The sequence below is a fragment of the Pantherophis guttatus genome, chromosome 7 (genome assembly GCF_059756535.1).
Source record: "Pantherophis guttatus breed Tessera chromosome 7, ASM5975653v1, whole genome shotgun sequence".
Lineage (NCBI taxonomy): Eukaryota > Metazoa > Chordata > Lepidosauria > Squamata > Colubridae > Pantherophis > Pantherophis guttatus.
In genome coordinates this window covers 41,223,841-41,246,431 of record NC_142069.1, presented here as the reverse complement: position 1 = coordinate 41,246,431, position 22,591 = coordinate 41,223,841, and the positions used below count along the sequence as shown (strand labels likewise).

Sequence of the window (22,591 nt, the reverse complement as noted above, 5' to 3'; positions counted from 1 at the left end):
AAGAGACTTCTTAGGAACAGGATTGCTGACTTGGAAAGTGATGCTTTGCAACTGTTTATTAAGCTAATATATTGCCGAGTTAGGCAGTCCATTAGCATAAAAAACTACTGTATTTTCCAACCCAACAGTGCTTACAAATTTATTATTCAGCTTCATATTTGTTACATCTGAATGCCTAAAGGAGGCTTCTACATATCTATGCTAACAGAGTCTACTTTACAACTATATTACATTGAATAATCAAAGTAGATTTATTACCTCATTTCTGTTGTCCCTTCTATAAGAAAAAGACTATGCAGGTACCACAGGACAATTTAGATAGATGGCTGTGTCTTAGAGGTGTTCTTTTAATTCTTTTTCAATCTTGTATAATTACATTTGATAGAACCTCTCTTCTTGTTCTTTTCTTTTTAGTTACACTTTCTCTCCGAATTGTACCAATTGTTAATCTGTGCGTGTAACATACATAGAAAGGCTATTCCATCACGGGTGTCACTTTTTTAAATGATTATTTCATTGTGGATTCTAACTCAGTACATTCAGAACAGATTATTTTCTCCTTCATATACCACAGTAGCTGTGAGCTCCATAGAACAGATTCTGTCAACCATGATATTAAAGATAATCAATTTTATTACTTTTGAATAACATTGCTTAAAAATATTTAACATTTTTGTCATTATCACTCATTCTAAACTGACAGTTTGAATTACAGGATATTTAATAATAATAGTATAGTAATAATAGTAATAATCTCCTACTGAGGCATTACCTTGATGTGGTTTTGGGGCTTGTGTGCTCTGAGGAAGGTGAAAGCTGTGCCAGAGAGATCAGATCTTATCAAAGAGCCAGAGCCAGAGCATCTTTTCAATAAGCAATATGGTGAGAATTTAAGGAAATCTATACTGGATTGGTCATTGGTCATTGCCTGGGTCAACAAGCACCATGCTAATTGTGGGACTTCCTGGATATCTGGTGACAAAGGACTGTTGGCTGAGCAACCAGGGCCAGCAGCTGCAGAATTGCTGAAAAAAAGTCACGGATGTAAAAACTAAAAACATCACAGATATACAAACTAAAAACAAAGCAATAATGATCTATTATTATAAATCAAGTCCATAAGAAGAGGATATCAGAAAAGAATGCTTCAGTTCTGGAAAGAACAACATCCAAATCCATAAATAACAGAACAGAGACTAGCTGATCAATATTGATTTATAATATAAAATAAAGTATTCAAAGAAGTAGAATTGGAAGAACTGCAAAGGTATCAATGCAGGGCAAAGAAATTGAAGCCTTGCTTTTTATTATTAATAAAATTAATAGCAGTTAAAAAGTGAACCACCTTGTTATCTCCTGGAAGAAGATCATACAGGCTGACTTCAAACAAAGGCATGACCACATGACGATAAAATATCATTTACCTACAAGTGAGAATTGGAGGGAGGTAGACAAAGTAATAGAAAATAAAGAAGCTAAAATGAAGAAGTGCTCTGAGACTTTAGAATTCAAACAAACAAGCATCTGCTGCTTGCACCATATTCAAACCAACAATTGTCAATATGAAATACAAAACAGTCTGGATATTATGGTATCTGATCAGACAACCAAGGAGAAGAAGAAAATCATAAAATACAAAGACCTGCAAATAGAAATAAAATGACTCTGGCAAAATTCAAACTTAATGTAATTCTCTCTAATCTTGATTGTAGGAAATATGACTTCTGCAATAGAGTAGTAAATGTCTGGAACACTAACTGATCCTGTTGTTAGTCTCTCTAATCCCCATACCTTTTACCTTAAACTGTCTACCGTGGACCTTTTATGTTTCTTAAGAGGTCCCTAAGGGGGCGTGCATAAGTGCACCAGTATGCCTACCGTCCCTGTCCTACTGTCCCCATTTATATGTAATCATTCTATGTGTTTATGTCTATGTTTTGCCTATTTATATCCTTTTATTTGTGCCAATTTTTTTCATGTGTCCATGTCTATGTCTATACTGTTACTTGTTTCCTTGTACTTGTTGATAAATAAATAAATAAATAAATAAATAAATAAATAAATAAAGGCAAAGATAGTATCAATAGTGACAGGTAAAATTCCAGTTCTTATTACACTTATTACATCTAATGGTCAGCTCAATTCCCTGGCTAGCCAAATCCCTAGACAACAGAAAGAAGCTGCTTAGCAAGTGAGGTCTGGATAGTATAAAAGTACAATTTCGTCAAATGTATTATTGTTCTATTTTAACCTAAATAGACATGTTTTATGAATTCTCCATGTTAGTTGCCACTTAACAAGTTGAGTACTGATATTGATTGATTTGTTGATCAATATAGTCATACTGCAAGCAGTCAGCGTAAAATCTAACACAGACTAAATGAAAATGATTTCATAATGGGTAGAATAGAAAAAACAAACAATCAGACTTCATGAACTGGGGTACATAACAGGTGTTCTTCTCAGAACCATCGTATGATAGCAGTTGCAATGGCACAAAATTCCCCACCTTTTGTTGAAACTCCATTGAATGATCTCTTAATAAGAGAAGTATATTATGACTTCCGGGTTGCTGTTTGTCGCTGCCAGACGTTCCTTTGGGATCGTCAGCTTCCATCGCCTGTTAGAGCCGCCTTCACAACGGATTGGCGGCTCGAAAAAACTCCGTTTCCATGAGGAAACGGAGATAGAGCCGGCAGGGGTGGGTAGAACTCTCTGCGGAGTCCCAAAAGTTTTTCCTTTACTTTTGGGACGGAGCGGATGAGATGCCCCGTATCCCCAGCCGCCGCTCCGGGCTTTGGGAGACCTCTGCTGATGCAGAGCCAGGCGTCAAAAGCAAGCCTGCAAATTTAACAGACTACTCAAAGAAAATGTGAGCTGGACCTGTAACATTGAACCGCAAGTATTTTACTGATTTTTTTAAAAAAAAATTACTTAAGAGAGAGGAGGAAAAGAAAGAGGAAAAAAAAAGCCTTTTAAAATGGCGTTGGCTGGAGGAGAGGCTGAAAGGGAAAGTCCTTCCGTTTTCTATTACTACAATGTAGCGGAATAAATACCACTGGCTACATTTGTAGACAAAACTTCGCTCCTGTGTCTTTTTCTCTTTTTTTTCCCTTGGAGACCTGATATTGTTGTTGATTGGAAAGAAGTCCTTTTTTTTTTTTTCTTGCTTTTTTTTTAAACAAAGCCTGCCTGGGCGGAAACATGGCACTGAGACTCATAAAGTCAGATAAACAAGAAGGGGGGGATCCCCCCACCAACAACTTAAAGGAACAAGTCTTAATTCTTCAGTCTCAGAAACCTGATTTTAATATAATAGAATTTTTTATAGAGGAGATTGAAAGAAGGGAGGAGATTGTGAATCAGCAATTTGAAAAATTTAAGCAGGAAATTAAAGAATTGGTGAAATCTAAGTTTGATTCTTTGGAGAAAAAATTCTCAAAAGTGGTTAATGGTTTTACAGGATTTATGATACAGTTGGACACAAATACTAATGTACTAGAGTCTAAAATGGAAGAAATTCAAGATAAATTGGACAATAGAATTCAAAAAATTGAAAATGATTTGACAAACACTCAGGATAATAGCTTAGAAGAAAAACCTAAAATGGATGCTGATCAAAAGTATGGTAATGCAGAAAATCTGCAACAGAAGATTGAAAAAGAGATTTTAATGGTACAATATAATTTCACAGAATATGCGATAAGATTAAGAGGTTTGGACAGATTCCAGCGGCTCCGTAGGACGTTGAGGACGCTCCCTGGGTGAGCGCTAGCCCCGTGACTTTGTTAGCCGCTAGAACAGCAAAAAATCAGCTGTCTAGCGGCGAAGAACCTTCCCCCCCGGGAGAAGAGGGGGAAGTGAGCAGCCAGGTGCAGGGTAGAGCTCCATAAGAGCCCTAGAATTAATTCTGGGGCTCGAAAAGTGCGAGCTCCCCAAGAACCTGGGAAAAGCTCCAAAGCCGGGACGCCTCTGCCAGAAGGCAGAGCAAAACGCCACGTCCGCTCCTGCTTTTAACTGATACAAAGAGAAAATTGAAGCAGGCAGAACAAAAACAGGAGACTACATAATTGCAAGTACTTACACTTTAATTCCTTTGAACATCGTTTCTTTTCGAGCCTATATGAGCGGAGCTGGAGTGGAAAGGGAGGGGAAGATGGCGCTGGCTCGTTAAGACAAAGAGATGAAAGTGAAACTTAAGAAGAAAGTTGTTACAGGCTTGTTAACTCATTAATGCCTACCAGTTAACAACTCCGCTTAAAAAATTTTTGGATTTAATCTTATATCCTGGACTTTGGGAATTAAAATTTAAAGATTTTAAAGATTTTCTGATTTTTTCTCGCTGGCTATAAGAACTGTTCCTGAGACTGTGTAATTTTAAAATGGCTTCAAAGCAGACAAAATTGGTGTTGCCTAAAGCAGCGAGTGCGGGAAGTTCCCCAGCTCAAACTAGTAGGTTGCAAACCTTCTTGCCTCCGGCAGATACACAAGCTCAATTACAACCACAGTTACAACCACAAGCACAAATGTTAACACTTGAGATGTTTCAGGAAGCCATGAAAGAAATTAAAGAAGGTTTTAAAGAGGACATTGCATTTGCATTTAAAGGAGTCTCAGATCAAATGGAAGAAATGAAGGACATAATTAAGACAAGAAATCAACATATAAGGGAAGATATAGTCTTTGCACTCCAGGGACTGGCAAAACATGTTAGTTATGTAGAAGATAGAATTGATGAGGTTGCTCAAGCTAATGAGATTTTAGATGGTAAAGTTGAGGAATCACAAACCAAGATTGACAAAGCAGAAGCTGAAATGTTGTTGACACAATATAAGATGATGGAATTCCAAGAGTGTTATACTTATTTAGGGTAATACCAGTAAACCCAGGAAGAACATATTTTAAAGATTTAGACAGAATGATATTAAAATTTATTTGGCAGGGAAAAAAAGCAAGAATCAAATTAAAACATCTACAAGACAAAAGAGAGAGAGGGGGAATGGGACTCCCTGATTGGCAGAGTTATTACAAAGCCTCAGCGTTAATATGGATAAAAGATTGGATCGAACTCAAAAACATAAGAACATTAATATTGGAAGGTTTTGACTTAACAAGAGGTTGGCATGCATATCTTTGGGGAGAGAAAATTACAAAACAAGAACAATTTCGCAAACATATTGTAAGAGATAATTTGCTTAAAATATGGAATGAAATCAGAAAATATCACTATGATAGGATTCCTACGTGGACTTCCATAATGGAAGCACATATTTATCCAAATACAATAGATACAAATAAATTAAAAACATATAAGGACATCTTAAATGAAGAAGGAAAACTAAAAACAAGAGAAGAATTGAGAATGCAAAATGTGGAAATAGAGTGGTGGTCATATTTGCAATTAAAATCCAGATATAAATCTGATATGGAAAAAACTGGAATTCAAATGGAACCAAATCAGTTGGATAAAATTTTATTAGGCCCCAATGAGAAATTAATAACCAAAATTTATAATTTTCTATTGGAATATAAACTAGCAGAGGAAGTAGTTAAAGAGAATATGATCACATGGGCGACAAATTTTGGGTATGCAATAGAATTAAACAAGTGGGAAAATTTGTGGAAAAATATTAATAAATTAACATTATCTGTACCATACAAAGAAAATGCTTATAAATTGTTCTATAGGTGGCATCTACCACCGGCGCGAATTTCTAAAATGTTTCCCGGCACATCTCCACTCTGTTGGAAATGTAAAGCGCATAAAGGGACATATTATCATATATGGTGGTCATGTCCCAAAGCTAAAAAATTCTGGAACAATATAAAAATGCAACTGGAACAAATAATATCTCAAAAGGTGCCATTAAAGCCAGAAACTTATTTATTAGGAATACCTACAAGCAAATATGAAAAAGAAATAATATATTTAATAACACACATTTTGACTGCAGCAAGAATTATATACGCACAAAATTGGAAACAAGAAGAGGTCCCGACTCAAGAGAAATTAATATCCAAAATTATGGAATGCGCTGAGATGGATAAACTTACCAAGGAGATCCAAGGAAAAGAAGAATCTGAATATTATCTGGTCTGGCAAAAATGGTATAAATGGTTAGAGGGAAATGAAAAAAGAAGAGAAGAAGAAAGAAAGAAAAATTGAATAAAAGGAAAGATATCAATAGAGTAAAATAAAGTTTTAAATCAAATGAAATTTAAGAAAGAGACACGAGATATCAATAAAATAATATCATTATATAAGGTGAGAGAAATATTGTATATTGAAGAATATAGGATATTGATATTGTAACAATTCAGATATTATAGGTAGATGTTATAAAGATGATGTTTGTTGTAAATTGTTTTACTTGCATTTATAAATGTATTATGTGGTTTCTTAAATTAATAAAAAATTTAAAAAATTAAAAAAAAAAAAAAAAAGATGATGGAATTTGCCGTGAGAATAAGAGGCTTGAAAGAAAATCCGAAGGAAAATTTGAAAGAGATCTTTGAAGATGCTCTGGCACAATTTATAGGAGTGTCCAGAGGTGAACTCGAATGGCAAATGGATCGGATTTATCGTGTTAATTCATGGGTAGCTAGACAAAGGAAATTACCAAGAGATGTTGTGATTTATTTTGTTACTAGAAGGATTAGAAATGAGATTTTACAAGCTGCCTACAAAAATAAGTTGCAAGTGGCAGGACAAGAAGTTGCAATATTTAAAGAAATACCACCCAAAATGCTGAAATCCAAGAAAGAGTATGCTTTTCTGGTAGATGAGCTGAGGAACCGACAGGTACAATACAGATGGGAAGTCCCAGTCGGATTATCAGTGGATTATGCAGGAGAGCGATATCGCCTTAATACAATTTACAAAGCAAGAGATTTTTATAGTAATATATTAAAGGCTGGACAACCACCAGTGCCAGGAGGCAAAAAAGCAAGAGAGGCGACAGAGGGAAGAAAAGAGGATCTGCAGAAGCAATCGGAAGGCGGAGCTATGAGTATCCAGGAGGAAGTACTGCAACTTTCAAGTGCTGTCCAAGCATGGGATATAGTTGAAAAACAAGAAGAAGGCAAAGATCAAAGACAAACCAGAGCAGCTACTAAACGTAAAGTTGAAGAGTTAAAAAAGTTACAAGAGCAGGCTTTATCACAAGAAGTGAATACTGGTGTAGAAGCTGTGGGAGGGGCGAGACCTAAAAGAAAATTCCAAGAGGATTATCAAGCGGTTCTCGCCAAGCTTCGAGATTCTGAGGATGGCTTCTAGGTTTTTAACCTGGAATGTTAACGGTTTAAACTCACCACAAAAAAGGAAGAAAATATTTCACCATTTGAGACAATTTAAAAATGAAATAATATGCCTGCAGGAAACACATATAAGGACAACTGACCAAAAATATTTAATAAATACAAAATTGGGAACACATTTTGCTGCATCAGCCCCGGAAAAAAAGAATGGAATAGTGATTTACTTGAAAAGAGATTTGATGGCTAAATTAGTTGAGGCAGATCAACAAGGAAGATTTCTGGCAATTGAGATAATGATAGAAGGAAAGAAAACACTCTTATTGGGGATATATGCCCCCAATCAACAGCAAGAGAAATTTTATAAGTTGATACATACAAAATTATTACATTGGGATTATAATTCATGTATACTGATGGGAGATTGGAACGGAGTGTTAGACCCTAGTATTGATAAGAAAAGAATAGTACAATCTACTAAATTGCGATCTAGACTGCCTAAGACTTTTTTTGATATGATGGAGGATATGGAATTAAGAGACATCTGGCGTGAAAGGAATCATAGAGAACAAGATTTTACATTTTTTTCAGATAGACATCAATCCTTTTCAAGAATTGATTTTATATTAATTACAAATGATTTTTTTTCCAGGGTAAAGAAGATAAAGATTTGTCCCAGAATTTTAACTGATCACAGCCCAGTTTGGATGGAACTGGAGTGTGGGGAAAGAGTTAGGAGATCTTGGCGGTTAAATGAAAACCTTTTCAGATATGAGAAAAATGTAATAGAATGTAAAAAACTAATGAAGGAATTTTTTGTTTTTAATATGAACAAGGGAACATCTATGGATATGGTATGGGATGCTAGTAAAGCATATATGAGAGGAGTTCTGATAAATATGAATAATGCTTATAGGCGTAAACAAGTGGAGAAAAGGAGGGAATTAGAAGAAGAGATTAAGAAAAAAGAAAGGGTGTTAATTAATAACCCAGGGGATAAGAAAATTAAAGAAGAGATCACTTTATTACGTGGGCAATTTAATATGATGCTTTCAGACCAAGTGGCAACCAATCTACAATATGCTAAACATAATACTTTTTGTAATGCAAATAAACCAGGTAGATGGTTGGCATACATGCTGAGGAAAAAACAAAAATCTCGTACCATAGAGAAAATAGAGTATAAAGGTAGAGAGCTGTATCACCAAAATATGATTAAAAAGGCATTTTTAGAATTTTATGCAAGATTGTATACTGCAGACAAAATACAAGGTGCAGAGGTAGAGACATATCTGGATAGACAGAATATTCCAATAGTTACAGAGGAACAAAGAGAACGGTTAAACCAATTAATAACAGAGGAGGAGATCCTCTCAACAATTAAACAGTTAAAAACTGGTAAGGCTCCTGGTACGGATGGATTAACAGCTGTGTACTATAAATATTTACAATTGGAGATGGTTTTACCTCTTAAAGAATTATTCAATAGAATTCAGCTGGGTGAAGGGGTACCACCTTCATGGAAAACAGCTTTTATTTCGTTAATTCCAAAAGAAGATCAAGATTTGACACAACCCAAAAATTATAGACCTATATCCTTATTGAATACAGATTATAAAATATTTGCTAAGATATTGGCAAATAGGTTAATGCTAGTAATGCAGAAGACGATTCATGCTGACCAAACTGGTTTTATACAAGGTAGACAAATGAAAAATAATGTAAGACAAATTGTTGACATATTGGAAAATTTGGAAAGGAATAACCAAATCCCTGCGGTGCTTATATTTCTGGATGCGGAAAAAGCTTTTGATCGATTAGATTGGCAATTTTTATTGAGAGTGGTCAATAGGATGCAATTTGGGAATTGCTTTATGCAGTCCATAAAAGCAATATATCAGGAACAGACAGCTCAGATAATTATTAATGGCAGTTTGACAGAAACTTTTAAAATTGAAAAAGGCACAAGGCAGGGATGTCCCTTATCGCCATTATTATTTATATTAACTTTGGAGTTGCTGTTAAATAAAATACGTAATGCAGATGGGATAAAGGGAATCAAAGTTAGAGATTATGAATATAAGATACGGGCATTCGCAGATGATTTGGTTATGACCTTAACTTATCCAGTGGAATCAGCAAAGGTTTTGATTGATATAATAAAACAGTATGGTCAAGTATCTGGGTTTAAGATAAACATTGGAAAAACAAAGATGATAGTTAAAAATATGACAGCTAATCAAAAAGAGGAGTTACAAAGGGTAACGGGATGTGAAATAGTTAAAAAAGTCAAGTATTTAGGAGTTTATATTGCATCTTCTAATGGTAAATTGTATAAGTATAATTATGAATTGATATGGCATAAAATACAAGTTGAAATGGATAATTGGAAAAAACTACAATTGTCCTTGTTGGGTAGAATAGCAGTTATAAAAATGAATGTGTTGCCTAGGTTTTTGTTCCTCTTTCAAATGATACCAATACTAAAAAAGGATGCCAACCTGGAAGAGTGGCAGAAAGGTATTAATAAGTTCGTATGGCAAGGTAAGAAACCAAGGATAAAATTGAAAATAATGCAGGACATACGAGAAAGAGGAGGACTGAAAATGCCAAATTTAAAATTGTACTATGAAGCAGCTGTTTTATCAGCAATTAGTGATTGGATTAATTTAACAAATGGAAGGATATTGAATATTGAAGGGTATGATCTGGTCTATGGTTGGCATGCTTATTTAGTGTATGAAAAAAGGGTGGACAGAGCATTTAAGAGTCATATACTGAGAAATGCTTTATTGCGTGTCTGGAAGAAATATCAATATAAGTTAAATGAAAAAATACCTATATGGACAGCACCCAGGCACGCAATAGAGAATACGAGTATAGAATGTAGACAGGATGTAATTACGTATAAAGATATTCTCATTATGGAGGGAGGTATATTAAAATTAAAATCTGTGAATGTGTTGAAAGAGGAGAAAATAATTCAAACATGGTTTCAATATGTACAGTTACAAGCCAGATGGAGAAAAGACCAGAAAACTGGTGTTATACAAAGTGACGAAAATTTAATTAAACAAATTAGAGATCAAAGCCCAATGCATATAAAAAGATTGTATAATATATTGATAGAGATGGACTCGGAAACAGAGCTAGTTAAGGACTGTATGATAAAATGGGCGCAGAATTTTGGACAGCCAATAATGATGGAAACGTGGGAGAAAATATGGGTAACAAATGTGAAATTTACCAAAGCGCAAAATTTAAGGGAGAACTTTTATAAAATGTTTTATAGATGGCATCTAGATCCAAAAAAGTTATCTCGTATGTATCCGAATGTACAACCAAAATGTTGGAGATGTAATTGTGAGGATGCTACTTATTTTCACATTTGGTGGACATGTAAAAAGGTTAAAGCGTTTTGGATTAAAATCTGGTGGATTTTACAAAATATTCTTAAAAAGAGGTTGAAATTTACACCACAGCTGTTTCTTTTGGGTATAGTTACGGATTGTACAGTTATAGAGACTAAATTGATTTTGAATTTAATAACTGCAGCAAGACTGTTGGTGGCACAATATTGGAAGAAGCAAGGTTTACCTACAATCCAAGAGTGGACAATGAAAGTTATAAATCTAGCGGAAATGGCAAAAATCTCGGCGTACCTGAAGGATCATTCAAATGAAAGATATTTAAGAGACTGGAGAAGGTGGATAGATTATATTCAAAATAAATATCGGAATAAGAAATTGCAGATAGGTTACGAATGATTATATAGATATTTAGTGTGTCTTTAAGTAATAAAGCTAGGCGGGTAATTAGGGAATTGAAGAAACAAGAGATGTGAAATGTCATAATTGTTTAGATTAGGATTGATTATGATTGTTGAAGTTTATACCCTGTAATTTGTTCTGGGAAGGGGAGGGGGGAGGGGGGAGGTTGAGGTAGGGAAGGGGGGGGGAAATATGTAAACTTTTTGTAAAACTTTTCAATAAAAAAAAAAAAAGATTAAGAGGTTTGCAGGAAAATAATAGAGATGATTTAAGGAAAATATCTTCTGAATTTCTAGCTGGGATTCTAAAGGTTCAACCTGACGAAGTGTTTTGTAGGATCGACAGAGTTTATCGAATCAACTCCTGGATTGCTAAGCAAAGGCAATTGCCTAGAGATGTGGTGATTTATTTTACAGATAAGGAAATTAGGAATAATATCGTTCAAAATTCCTTCAATTCTAATTTGCAATTGTATGGAAGAAAGATTTGGATTTACAAGGAACTCCCACCTAAGATATTGATGGAAAGGAAGAAATTTGGTTTTCTGGTGAATGAGTTAAAAAAGAGAAATATTTCCTACAGGTGGGACGCCCCAGTTGGTATTATATTTAGATACCAAGGAGAAATATATCAGCTAAATACTGTTGAAAGAGCGGAAGAATTTTATCAAAATAGGTTGAAAATGAACTTAACATCTCCAGGTATAATACAGGATAAGCAGAAGGAGCCAGAAATAAAGGTAAAATATCGAATTACAGAGACTGTACCAGATGAATTGCCTTTGGATTTATTGGATACCCCAGCTGGACTATCTACAAATTTGAGAGAAGAGGCATCTAATCTTAATGTGATGACTTATCAAGGCAAGGATAAACATGGAAATCAATTAGGGGATATACAAGAGATAAAAAAGAAATATGAGATACAAAAGCAAAACCAACAAGACCAATCTACAAAGCAGAATAAAAACCGACCAGATGATACACATTTTGTAGAAAGGGAACCAGGATGGAAACCAAACCCACAAAAAGAAAAGAAAAAAAGAAATAGGTGGCATAAAAATAGAAATTTCTAAATCAGGCAACAGTGAAGCCAGTGATTTTAAAATATGAACAATTATGTGTAAACACAGAAGAGGCGACGTATTGGTTAATATCATCCTGAGGTTTGTGGCAGATCTCTGCATGGCCGTAATTTGGGGACGTGAAACGAGCCTTAAACTGATGGATTTGAATTATCCATTTTGGAATTTCTTTTTGTGTTGATAAACATATTATATTATCTTGAATCACAAGGCAAGAGAATTATGCTGGGGCATGCAGAAGATCGGGTTGTTACCCACTACGATGATGGGAATTAATAATCCTGATGAAACCCACAATTATTACTATATGGAATATAATTATAATGTCACTCGGGTGGTTGTTTTTACTTTTATACATATAAGAAGATATTTACTACTGATGGGGGCAGATATGATTGAAGATCCTGAATAAACTGTTGCACCAGTAAGCTATGTTACCCGATTATGGATGTTGGTTCTACCAATCCAGTGGAAAGACCTCAAAGAAGATACTATATGGATTATAAATTTAAAGTCATTGTCTTTTCTTTTTTTTTATTTAGATATAATGGAAAATATAGACATATATTTTTAAGTAGTGTGGGCAGTGAATCAAAGATGTTAAGAAATGTTGTGTATGGCAATTTTGCATGATAGTGGGTGAATAAGCTAGTTAGTAGATTGATTAGTCTAAGAAAAGGGATTTTTAAGTGTTATATTTAGGGGAGTGGAGGAAATGGATAGAGTGGAATAAATGTTAAACTAGATCTTATGGGGAAGGCCGCTTTGAAATGTTATAGTAATATATATAGAAGATTAAATGTTAAAGTAGGACTTATCGTATAGTTTTAAAGTGGAGAAGTTATTCTATAATGTCATAGTATAATGTCTTTTTTTTTCCTTTCTTTTCTCTTTTTTGATATGTATGGATAAAGGGGGATGTTATAATATTAATAATATTTTTAGTAAGTAAAGGTCAATATCTAGAGGAGGGAGTAAGTAATCTGTTATGAATTAGGTTTTTTTTTTTGTTATGAAGAAGTCACAGGGGGGATGGGTGGGGAGGGGGGGTTAGGGAGGGGGAGGGAGAGGGGGGGAAAAAGGGGGGGAAAATTTGTATTTGAAAACTTTTTCAATAAAAAAAAAAGAGAAGCATATTATGTGCTGATAAGGGAGTGGGGGACAAGTCACAGTATAGATGGCAGTTCAACAAAATAACCTCTTTATCTTAGCATATATCATCCTCCTGAAAAGCTGTTGAATCAAACCTCCATCAACATATTAGACTGTTGGAGGTCACCATAGTGACCATTCTGTGTGGAGAACAGAAGATGTTGGAAAGGCTTTTCAGAATGATCTAAGTATTGCTAATGAGGTCAATATAACAGTTTCATAAGGATTAAGATCTATCAGTTGGTAGAACTGAATCAAAGACTCTCTGCTAAGCCTTTATCATGCCTTTTTCTGGACCTAGCATATGTAGAGCATGGTTAAGAATCTGGATTAACCAAATCAAAAGCTATTCACACCTTCCAAGTGGTGACCATTTCAGACCTTTGGAACAGCCTCCCACCTGAGATCAGAGGACTTCCGACCATTTTAACCTTCTGGTGGGCAATAAAGAAATAACAGCCCCCCACAAGCATTGGACCTAGGTGAGGATTGAACTGTGAGGATGTTTAGTAGGGGAGAGGGTACTTTGTTTTTAGCTATGTTTTATAAATTGCTGTGAGTTATATAGAGTCATTGTATGAGACAGATAGCTATATTGTTGTTGTTGTTGTTAGTTGCGAAGTCGTGTCCGACCCATCGCGACCCCATGGACAACACTCCTCCAGGCCTTCCTGTCTTCCACCATCCTCCAGAGTCCATTTAAGCTCATGCCTACTGCTTCAGTGACTCCATCCAGCCACCTTATTCTCAGTCATCCCTTTCTTCTTTTGCCCTCAATCTTTCCCAGCATTAGGCTCTTCTCCAGTGAGTCCTTCCTTCTCATTAGGTGGCCAAAGTATTTTAGTTCCATCTTCAGGATCTGGCCTTCTAAAGAGCAGTCAGGGTTGATCTCCTCTAGGACTGACTGGTTTGATCGACTTGCAGTCCAAGGGACTCACAGGAGTCTTCTCCAGGACCATAGTTCAAAGGCTTCAATTCTTTGGCGCTCAGCCTTTCTTATGGTCCAACTTTCACAGCCGTACATTGCAACTGGGAACACCATAGCCTTGACTATACACACTTTTTTTGGCAGGGTGATGTCTCTGCTTTTTAGTATGCTGTCTAGATTTGCCATAGCTTTCCTCCCCAGGAGCAAGCGTCTTTTAATTTCTTGGCTGCAGTCCCCATCTGCTGTGATCTTGGAGCCCAGGAAAATAAAATTTGTCACTACCTCTATTTCTTCCCCATCTATTTGCCAGGAATTGAGAGGGCCAGATGTCATGATCTTAGTTTTGATAGCTATATAAATTCTATAAACAAACAAACAAATAAATAATATAAAATGCATTTATCTGCCAGAATTATCAGGCCAGGAGCTCATCCCAGATACTTGTTTCAATCAATGACAAAGTCTCAAACTTCTCTGGAGATATCACCAAATTCTGGATAACAAAATTCATTTGCTACTAAGCAAGGGACATGGAATCTCAAGAATTTGATAGAATTGTGGCTAATGCAGTTATCTCCCTAGAGGTACAATAGTGTGTGCCATACTACAGGATGTTTAACATTTTAGCTTTAAATAGTTTAATTGTTGTGCCAGCATAGTTATTGCCTTTAGAGTTTGAACAGTTGATTGCATTTGTAGCCTTCTGAGACCATTTTGTAAAATTACCAGTTAACACAATGGCACTAATACAAATAAACTGTGCTGAAACTTGACTAGGGCCAAAGTGAAGATGACAATATATCAGCATATAGAGAAGTGAGAATTGATTTGTGAGGCAAAGTCAGAGTGGGGAATGGATTCATAGTTGATGAAAATTAGTAGAAAGTTGAAAAATAAAGGAGCTGAAACATATCCTTGATTAAATTCCTTTAAAGTCAAAATGGGAGCCATCAGCTCATGATTATTCATGCATTTGACATGCATAAAGGTGTTTTCCTGAAGCAATATTATTGTCTAAAGAAGGTGGCAATCAACAGATGGCTATTTTTCTCCATACCCTCCACAAAACAAAGAAAAATCTTAAAGCATCATTTTTACTTGCTTAGTTATATTAAGATTTTTTATTTATTTATTTATTTTACAAATCCTTACCATTGTAGAAGATATGATGTTGGCATTTAGAGTATATAATACATTCTTGGAATATCATCTCATAATTACTTTTTTTATGTTATTTCAAACTGAACAGAATGTTGGAAAGAAATAATGTAAATGGACTCAGGACTGTGTTCAACTGTTTATCTAGCCAACAGCAGGATCACTCCAAAAACTTAATAGAACATAACAAAATTTGGTACAGTGAAAAAGCTGGCAAAAGAAAAATTGTGTTTTAAAAGGGATTGGATTTAGTTTGTGACAGTGGTGGGGAAAATCCATGCTACTGATTAGTTTTGTTTTCTGCCCCCTTCCTTTCTCCCCCACACCCAGATCCTATAAGCCAAAGTGACACATATGTAGCCTACCCTTTGCTACTTCATTATACACAGGAAAATGTAGACATCTCCTATGGCCCCTGCTAGTTAAAAGGTTGGAAAGAATTCAAGAAGCTGTGCTGTGCATGGTTTCCTTAACATGACAGCATGGAGGAAATGAAAACTATCTCAAACCATATTCATACTGCATTGCATAAAAAGTTACATTCCCCTTAAGGATTGTATAACATCACTTTCATTTTGGAAGAAAGCTAGAGCATCAAAATTACTAGAATCTGGAGTAGATATTAACTTAATTCTTTATTATGTTATGAATGCAGGAGTCTTTTCTTTTTATCTATTTCTAAAATCAGGGTAATACTAGCAGGCTGTGTATATAGGTTTCAAGAAATCACACCACTGAAATTCATCAATGACTGACTTGTTTGGAGGTTCTAGGAAGGGTGAGTTCAAGTCTCCCATATCCTTGGCCAAAGATCAGGGCATTATTTCTATCTGGGATGGTCTTCCTCTTTCACTGACCACACATATGGAACTTTGAGGGAGGAGGGGACACCAGCCAGATCAGCCAAATCAACCCTAGCAATCAATGGGGTGACAGATATCACAGCCACATCCAGTAACTGGCTTTCTCTATATGTGCTATCTCTCTGTTGTTTCTTTTTTTCTGTGTTTTTAATGATTTTTTAAGAAAATAGTTCTTTATATTTCTTCTTTATACATTAGAGCATTAAAAAAATACATGCAAGTTTCTTTTTAAGAAAAGGAAGAGGAAGGAAGGAAGGGAGGGAGGGAGGGAGGGAGGGAGGAGGGAGGGAGGGAATCTACTTCAGTTACATCCATAGGTCAATACTATGGGATTCCAAAAACAAAAGTGAATCCCATATCTTCCAAACATGCCTTCCCACATTCCCAATGAATAGATTGTGTCTATCTAGAGAGGTCAGCATATGGAAAGAAAATAGCAAGCATCCCTCCTTAACTGCTGATAAACATGATTTGGAACAGAAAAGTCATGTTCCTGCAGCTTCAAGCAGGGATCAAGCAGGCAAGATGATTCTCTGAGTCACAGGTCACTGCTCCCAGTTCTTCTCCATTACACTGAAGACAATTATTTCAGTACAGCTAAAGGTACAAATTAGCATGTTATCCTTCAACAGAGCAGCAAGTTCTGATTTCAGATTGTCGAATTCAGATTTGAGGCAGGATATCAAGCCAAACTATTATGTAGATGAACAGATTAGGGTACTAACCAGCGTATATTCTGAAATAATGTTGTCAGTTTGCTAAAACTAAGCAAAATTTACTTAGATTATTAAGCATTTGCATGAAACATTGTTCTTGATAAACAACCTGTTTTAGCATTATTGTCCAAAACATTAAAATAGATTGGTCACATGAATATTGCTGATCATCTATGATATTTTTGGCAATTTCTCAGTTTTCGATTAGGGTTCAGGAAAATTAATATTCATGTGATCATTACATTAATATGCAATTAAAGTACCCTCCAATTGGACTTTCCTACTGATTGCATCAATTCTGTTATAGTTACAAGCTGCATGCCAGCATAAATCTTTTCATTTTAATTTAAAGAATCAGAGGCCCACTGTTTGCCTTCATATTATTAACTGTGTCAAAATAGCAACATTTGATACTACATTTTAGTATATAATATGCATAATTTTCTTTCTTGTACCTTGTTACCAGTTAGTTAGATAACATACAAATTATTTGATTACTTTGAGTAATTAGATCTTAAAAATTCTGTAAGTATAAACTCCTAAATGTATATGTGACAATATAGATTGTAAGACAAAAGTTAATATAATATACAATTATCAATTAACAGATTGGAATAAAGCAGGTTTTTATTTGAAAACTTTTGCTAGACTTCATACTCTGGACCACTATCTGCTATGTATGAGGGATATTTTTGTTCAGTTGAACTCTGCTAGTGAACATGTGCTCTGCTACATGTGAACATGTATCACATGTTTAAGCAGTTTCATTTCAGAGCTTCCAAAGATATTTTAGGGCACCCAGCAAATGACCATCCCCAAATGATTATGAATATACTGTATAATAGGGTAACAATTGTGATGAGAAATAGGCAGCAATTTTCAACATTCTAATTAAATCAGAGCTACTCTAATTAATGATGTGGCATTTTACACATCATTATCTTTATGGAATAGAAATTATCACACTGGAATACCTCTTCTCATTAGGAGAAATATTGATCATAAACTTTAAGAACCTCTGGAATTCATTAGTGATTTTATAATAGAATTGACACAGAAATTGCATTTTATTAGAAACTATAAATCTTATAAAACTAATAGTGAAATAAACAGCATGATGTGAAGAATTATATTATACCTTGTCAGCTTATTTGTCAAACTAGCTTTCTCCCAACTCATCCATTATTTCTATCAGCATGCTCATGTATTATTTCAATGTTTTGTCTTAGATTTATATCTATTCAAGGATCTGCTGGTACTAAGAAAGCAGATAAATAATCAAGCTACTATCAACAATAATCTAGAAGAATGGAAGTAATTTCTTTATAACTTTTCTCTTTTCATTTTCATTTTTTCTTTTCTATTTCTTTTTTCTTTTCTCCTATTCTATTTCTTTTTTCTTTTCTATTTCTTTTTTCACTCACTATTATTTTCTTTATTATTTTATCTTATGGTTTTGACTTTGTTAAAAATTACTATATTAAAAATTATTGAAAGAGATGTAAGAGGAGCAGAGGGAAGGAGAGAGGAGACATCAAGTCATGTAAGTAACATGACACTCCCAAGTGAGTCTTTTCTCCAGAGGAAATTTCTTCTTTAGATATGTTCTAAAATTATTAGTCCTTAACTTTAATCACCTATTTTTTTTCTTAGGATTTGGGCTCAGTTTAGGTCTGTATATCAACCTGTACTTCCCAAGAATCTTGCCTCAATTTTTAACATCAATGCAGGCTGCATACATTCAGTATCTAACGTTCAATATCTGATCCTCCCAGCAATGTTATATAAAATAATATTCTTTCACCAGTATAGAAAGTAGGATAGCGGGGAAATGAAACAATATACATAATGGAAAACAACAAGCAACTGTTGTTTATCTATCTATCTATCTTCCTTCCTTCCTTCCTTCCTTCCTTCCTTCCTTCCTTCCTTCCTTCCTTCCTTTTTTTCTTATATGCTGCTTATCTCCTGATAAGGCAATTCCGAGTCTGAGAATATGGTATTGTTATATTCTGATCAACAGATGTTCTTCTTTATGTCAATATGAGAGTTTTATCTCTCTGTCTAAATGTTCTAAATTCCCTTGTCACACCTTACTGCTAGGAAGGGGGCTGGAAGGATTGTTGCAAGTGGTTCTGGAATCACAGGCATTTGCTGAAAAAAGTGAGTGATCACTGAGTGATTTTACATTTTTAAAAAAAAAAATAGCATGCTTTTCTGTCGCTACAACTACCAGAAAAGGATTAAGCTTTTTGTGAAAAGAGGGTTGTTGAATAAAAGAAAAAGACAGAACATGGAGAAAACAACACAGTTTATTTCTCTCTTCTCCCTTATGCATTTTGCCTTTGTAGGTCATGGCTTCATTGGAAATTATAATATAGGAGCTTTCCATTAAAAAAAGCAATATTGTTTTGTCAGATGTATCTTTGGAAAGAATACCTTTTAAAAATTATAGCTCTAGCTATTAAATAATGCAATGTTATATTTGTGGCAATGTGTTATAATAAAGTTTAAAGCTGGTATATATAGTAGATTGATCAATTTTTACAGAATTGCATTGTATTATATTAAAACATTCCAAATAAATGTGTTATTTATTTGGAATAAAAAAATATTCAGGGAAAGATTGAAGGCAAATGAGGTCCAGGCAGAAGAAGAACATCATGGCTTCAAAACCTAAGGGACTGGTTTGGACAAAACTCAGCATCACTTTTTTATGTGGCTGTTGAAATAGGATTGCCAACATGATCGCCAACATCCGATGACAGATAGGGCACAAGAAGAAGAAGAAGATTCCAAATAAAAGCAGGTTCAGGGCTTATGTTGTTACAATTGAAAATACCTAACCTGTTTTCTGTAAATATGTATATTTGTATATAGGTTATTGTGTGATGTCACTATGCTCCTTGCCATTGGTCCCTACTTACCTTTTGCCCCGCCTCCTCTGTATATAAGTTGTTGCTCCTGTCAGAACCCCAGCTGTCCAAATGTAACCCTGAGGAAGACAAGAAATAAATAAATACCTTTGTTATAAGAAAGCCTTCAGTCTATTAAATTGGGCCTAACCAGAATAATCAAAATAAGCAACAAATTGGTAGCAAGAGGATGGTTTGGTAGGCCCAACCAAACATAAACATGCAAGATTCACAAAAAGAAAAAAGAAGATCTGCCACTAGATATATAACGAAAAGAATGGCAGCCCAGCTGACTCCTGACAAAAATACACTAACTGAAGACATGAAGAAAAACATACAATTACACAAAAATGAATTCCTGACAAAACAAAAACAATCACTAGCTGGAACAGAAGAAACTCCCTCAGCCTCGAACAAGGAAGGTGAAGTAAAAAGAAAAATACTAGACTTAATACAAATGACTCCAGATGACTCAAGTCTGATCGCGAAACTCCACAGCCTAGCAAACAATCACGGAGCAGCATCAGATGAAGAGATCGAACATAATAAACATAAAAAATCCACGGTAAGAAAGTCAACACCTGACTACAACACTAACAATGAAGCTGGCAATGGTTTCCCGCCTTTTTCATGGCAGCCATCTTATCCATCTATTCCTTCTAAAATGGCCGACCAATCACTAAAAGACTTGCGAAATTCAAATTACCAGGCGGGAAACAGAACCTACAAAGAAAATAACTCACCGATTTCAGAAATAAACAGAAAACAACTATGGAGCAAATATACTAACCAACCTAATGAACTAGAGATACATAATGCCATGCAGGTGTTAACCACAGCAGTCAGAGCTAAGCTAAAATTATCAAACTCTCAATCAGAAGACACAAGAAAACTCTCCGAACTAACAACTAACAAAAGTCAAAAAGAATTAGACTACCCAGAAGAAGAACTAGCCACCCAAGAAAAAACGTACTGGCAATCATACCCTGAAAAATACCACCCGAGGCCCACGCAGGACAACCAAGACCCAAAATTTAAAGTAACATACTTGCCTGTCGCAGAACACCTCGCCAAGCGATCCAACTTCACCGCCACTGAAAGTCCGAATCGGGCTCCGTTTTCCAGCCGCATTGAGAAACAAGGCCGCCAAGCCTCTGATGAAGATTTCGCCGATCGACGCGGTTCCGGAGACTTCCCGACGAGCTGGACAGCATCCCGAACATTTTTCAGCCACCAGAGGCCTTCCGGAGACAAAGACAAAGACCAGAAGGCCGACTGGGACTTCATCCCGGGAGCCGCAAACACAGGATCCTCTCTCGTTGACTGCTGGGGAAGAATGAGGTCTGAGCATGCGCAAAACGAACCTACAAAGAAAATAACTCACCGATTTCAGAAATAAACAGAAAACAACTATGGAGCAAATATACTAACCAACCTAATGAACTAGAGATACATAATGCCATGCAGGTGTTAACCACAGCAGTCAGAGCTAAGCTAAAATTATCAAACTCTCAATCAGAAGACACAAGAAAACTCTCCGAACTAACAACTAACAAAAGTCAAAAAGAATTAGACTACCCAGAAGAAGAACTAGCCACCCAAGAAAAAACGTACTGGCAATCATACCCTGAAAAATACCACCCGAGGCCCACGCAGGACAACCAAGACCCAAAATTTAAAGTAACATACTTGCCTGTCGCAGAACACCTCGCCAAGCGATCCAACTTCACCGCCACTGAAAGTCCGAATCGGGCTCCGTTTTCCAGCCGCATTGAGAAACAAGGCCGCCAAGCCTCTGATGAAGATTTCGCCGATCGACGCGGTTCCGGAGACTTCCCGACGAGCTGGACAGCATCCCGAACATTTTTCAGCCACCAGAGGCCTTCCGGAGACAAAGACAAAGACCAGAAGGCCGACTGGGACTTCATCCCGGGAGCCGCAAACACAGGATCCTCTCTCGTTGACTGCTGGGGAAGAATGAGGTCTGAGCATGCGCAAAACGAACCTGCAAAGAAAAAAGAAGAAGACATAAATACAAGTCAGCGCAGATCCAGCCAAAACATAGAGATAAGTAAATACAGACATGCCTCTAGTATACCTATGCCTTATTGCGAGTATGCTAAGGTTTTAAATCATGGACAGCTCCTGAATGTAAGTAATTTCTTACAACACCCTGGACACTACCTACAGACTTTATAAAATTAAAATTAGATGGAAACAACCTAATGGAATGGTGCCAGCATTTACAAATTATATATTTGAGGGAAAACATTTTATTCTTTATTGATGATCCACCAGACAAACCCTGGACTTATGAAATGGACTGCCTCCATCATAAGGCTTATTATATACTAATTGCTTCTATATCCCCAAGTATTTTTCCTAGTCTTGAACATAATCTAACTGTATCTGAAATATACCAAAAATTATTTAATCTATGTTATAGCAAAAGTATAGCCACAACTACTAGAATTTCAAGAGAATTCCATTCTGCCAGACTAAAACATGATACACCTATGAGCGAACATATTCTAAATCTGAATGCAACCAGAGCAGAGCTCATACAAAGGGGGGAAAATATATCTGATGGCACTATGAAAAGCATTATAATCAATTCATTAGACACCAGCTGGGATAACTACATTACTCTACTTGATAGCTTAAGTTTAGAACATATTACCTTAGAAAACCTTACCAATAAACTTATAGCTGAAGACAAACTTAGAAGGGAACGATCTGTACATCAAAGGG

General features: G+C 35.6%; 1 long non-coding RNA gene across 1 annotated transcript in view; it reads left to right on the top strand.

Annotated features, from left to right (window-relative positions):
- Positions 1-13,266: 13,266 nt before the first annotated feature.
- LOC117655494 (uncharacterized) overlaps positions 13,267-22,591 on the top strand; it is a 60,962-nt gene continuing 51,637 nt past the window's right edge. Inside the window, exon 1 of the long non-coding RNA XR_004588684.3 lies at positions 13,267-13,742. This is a non-coding gene — a long non-coding RNA (uncharacterized LOC117655494). The remainder of the gene's footprint in view (positions 13,743-22,591) is intronic.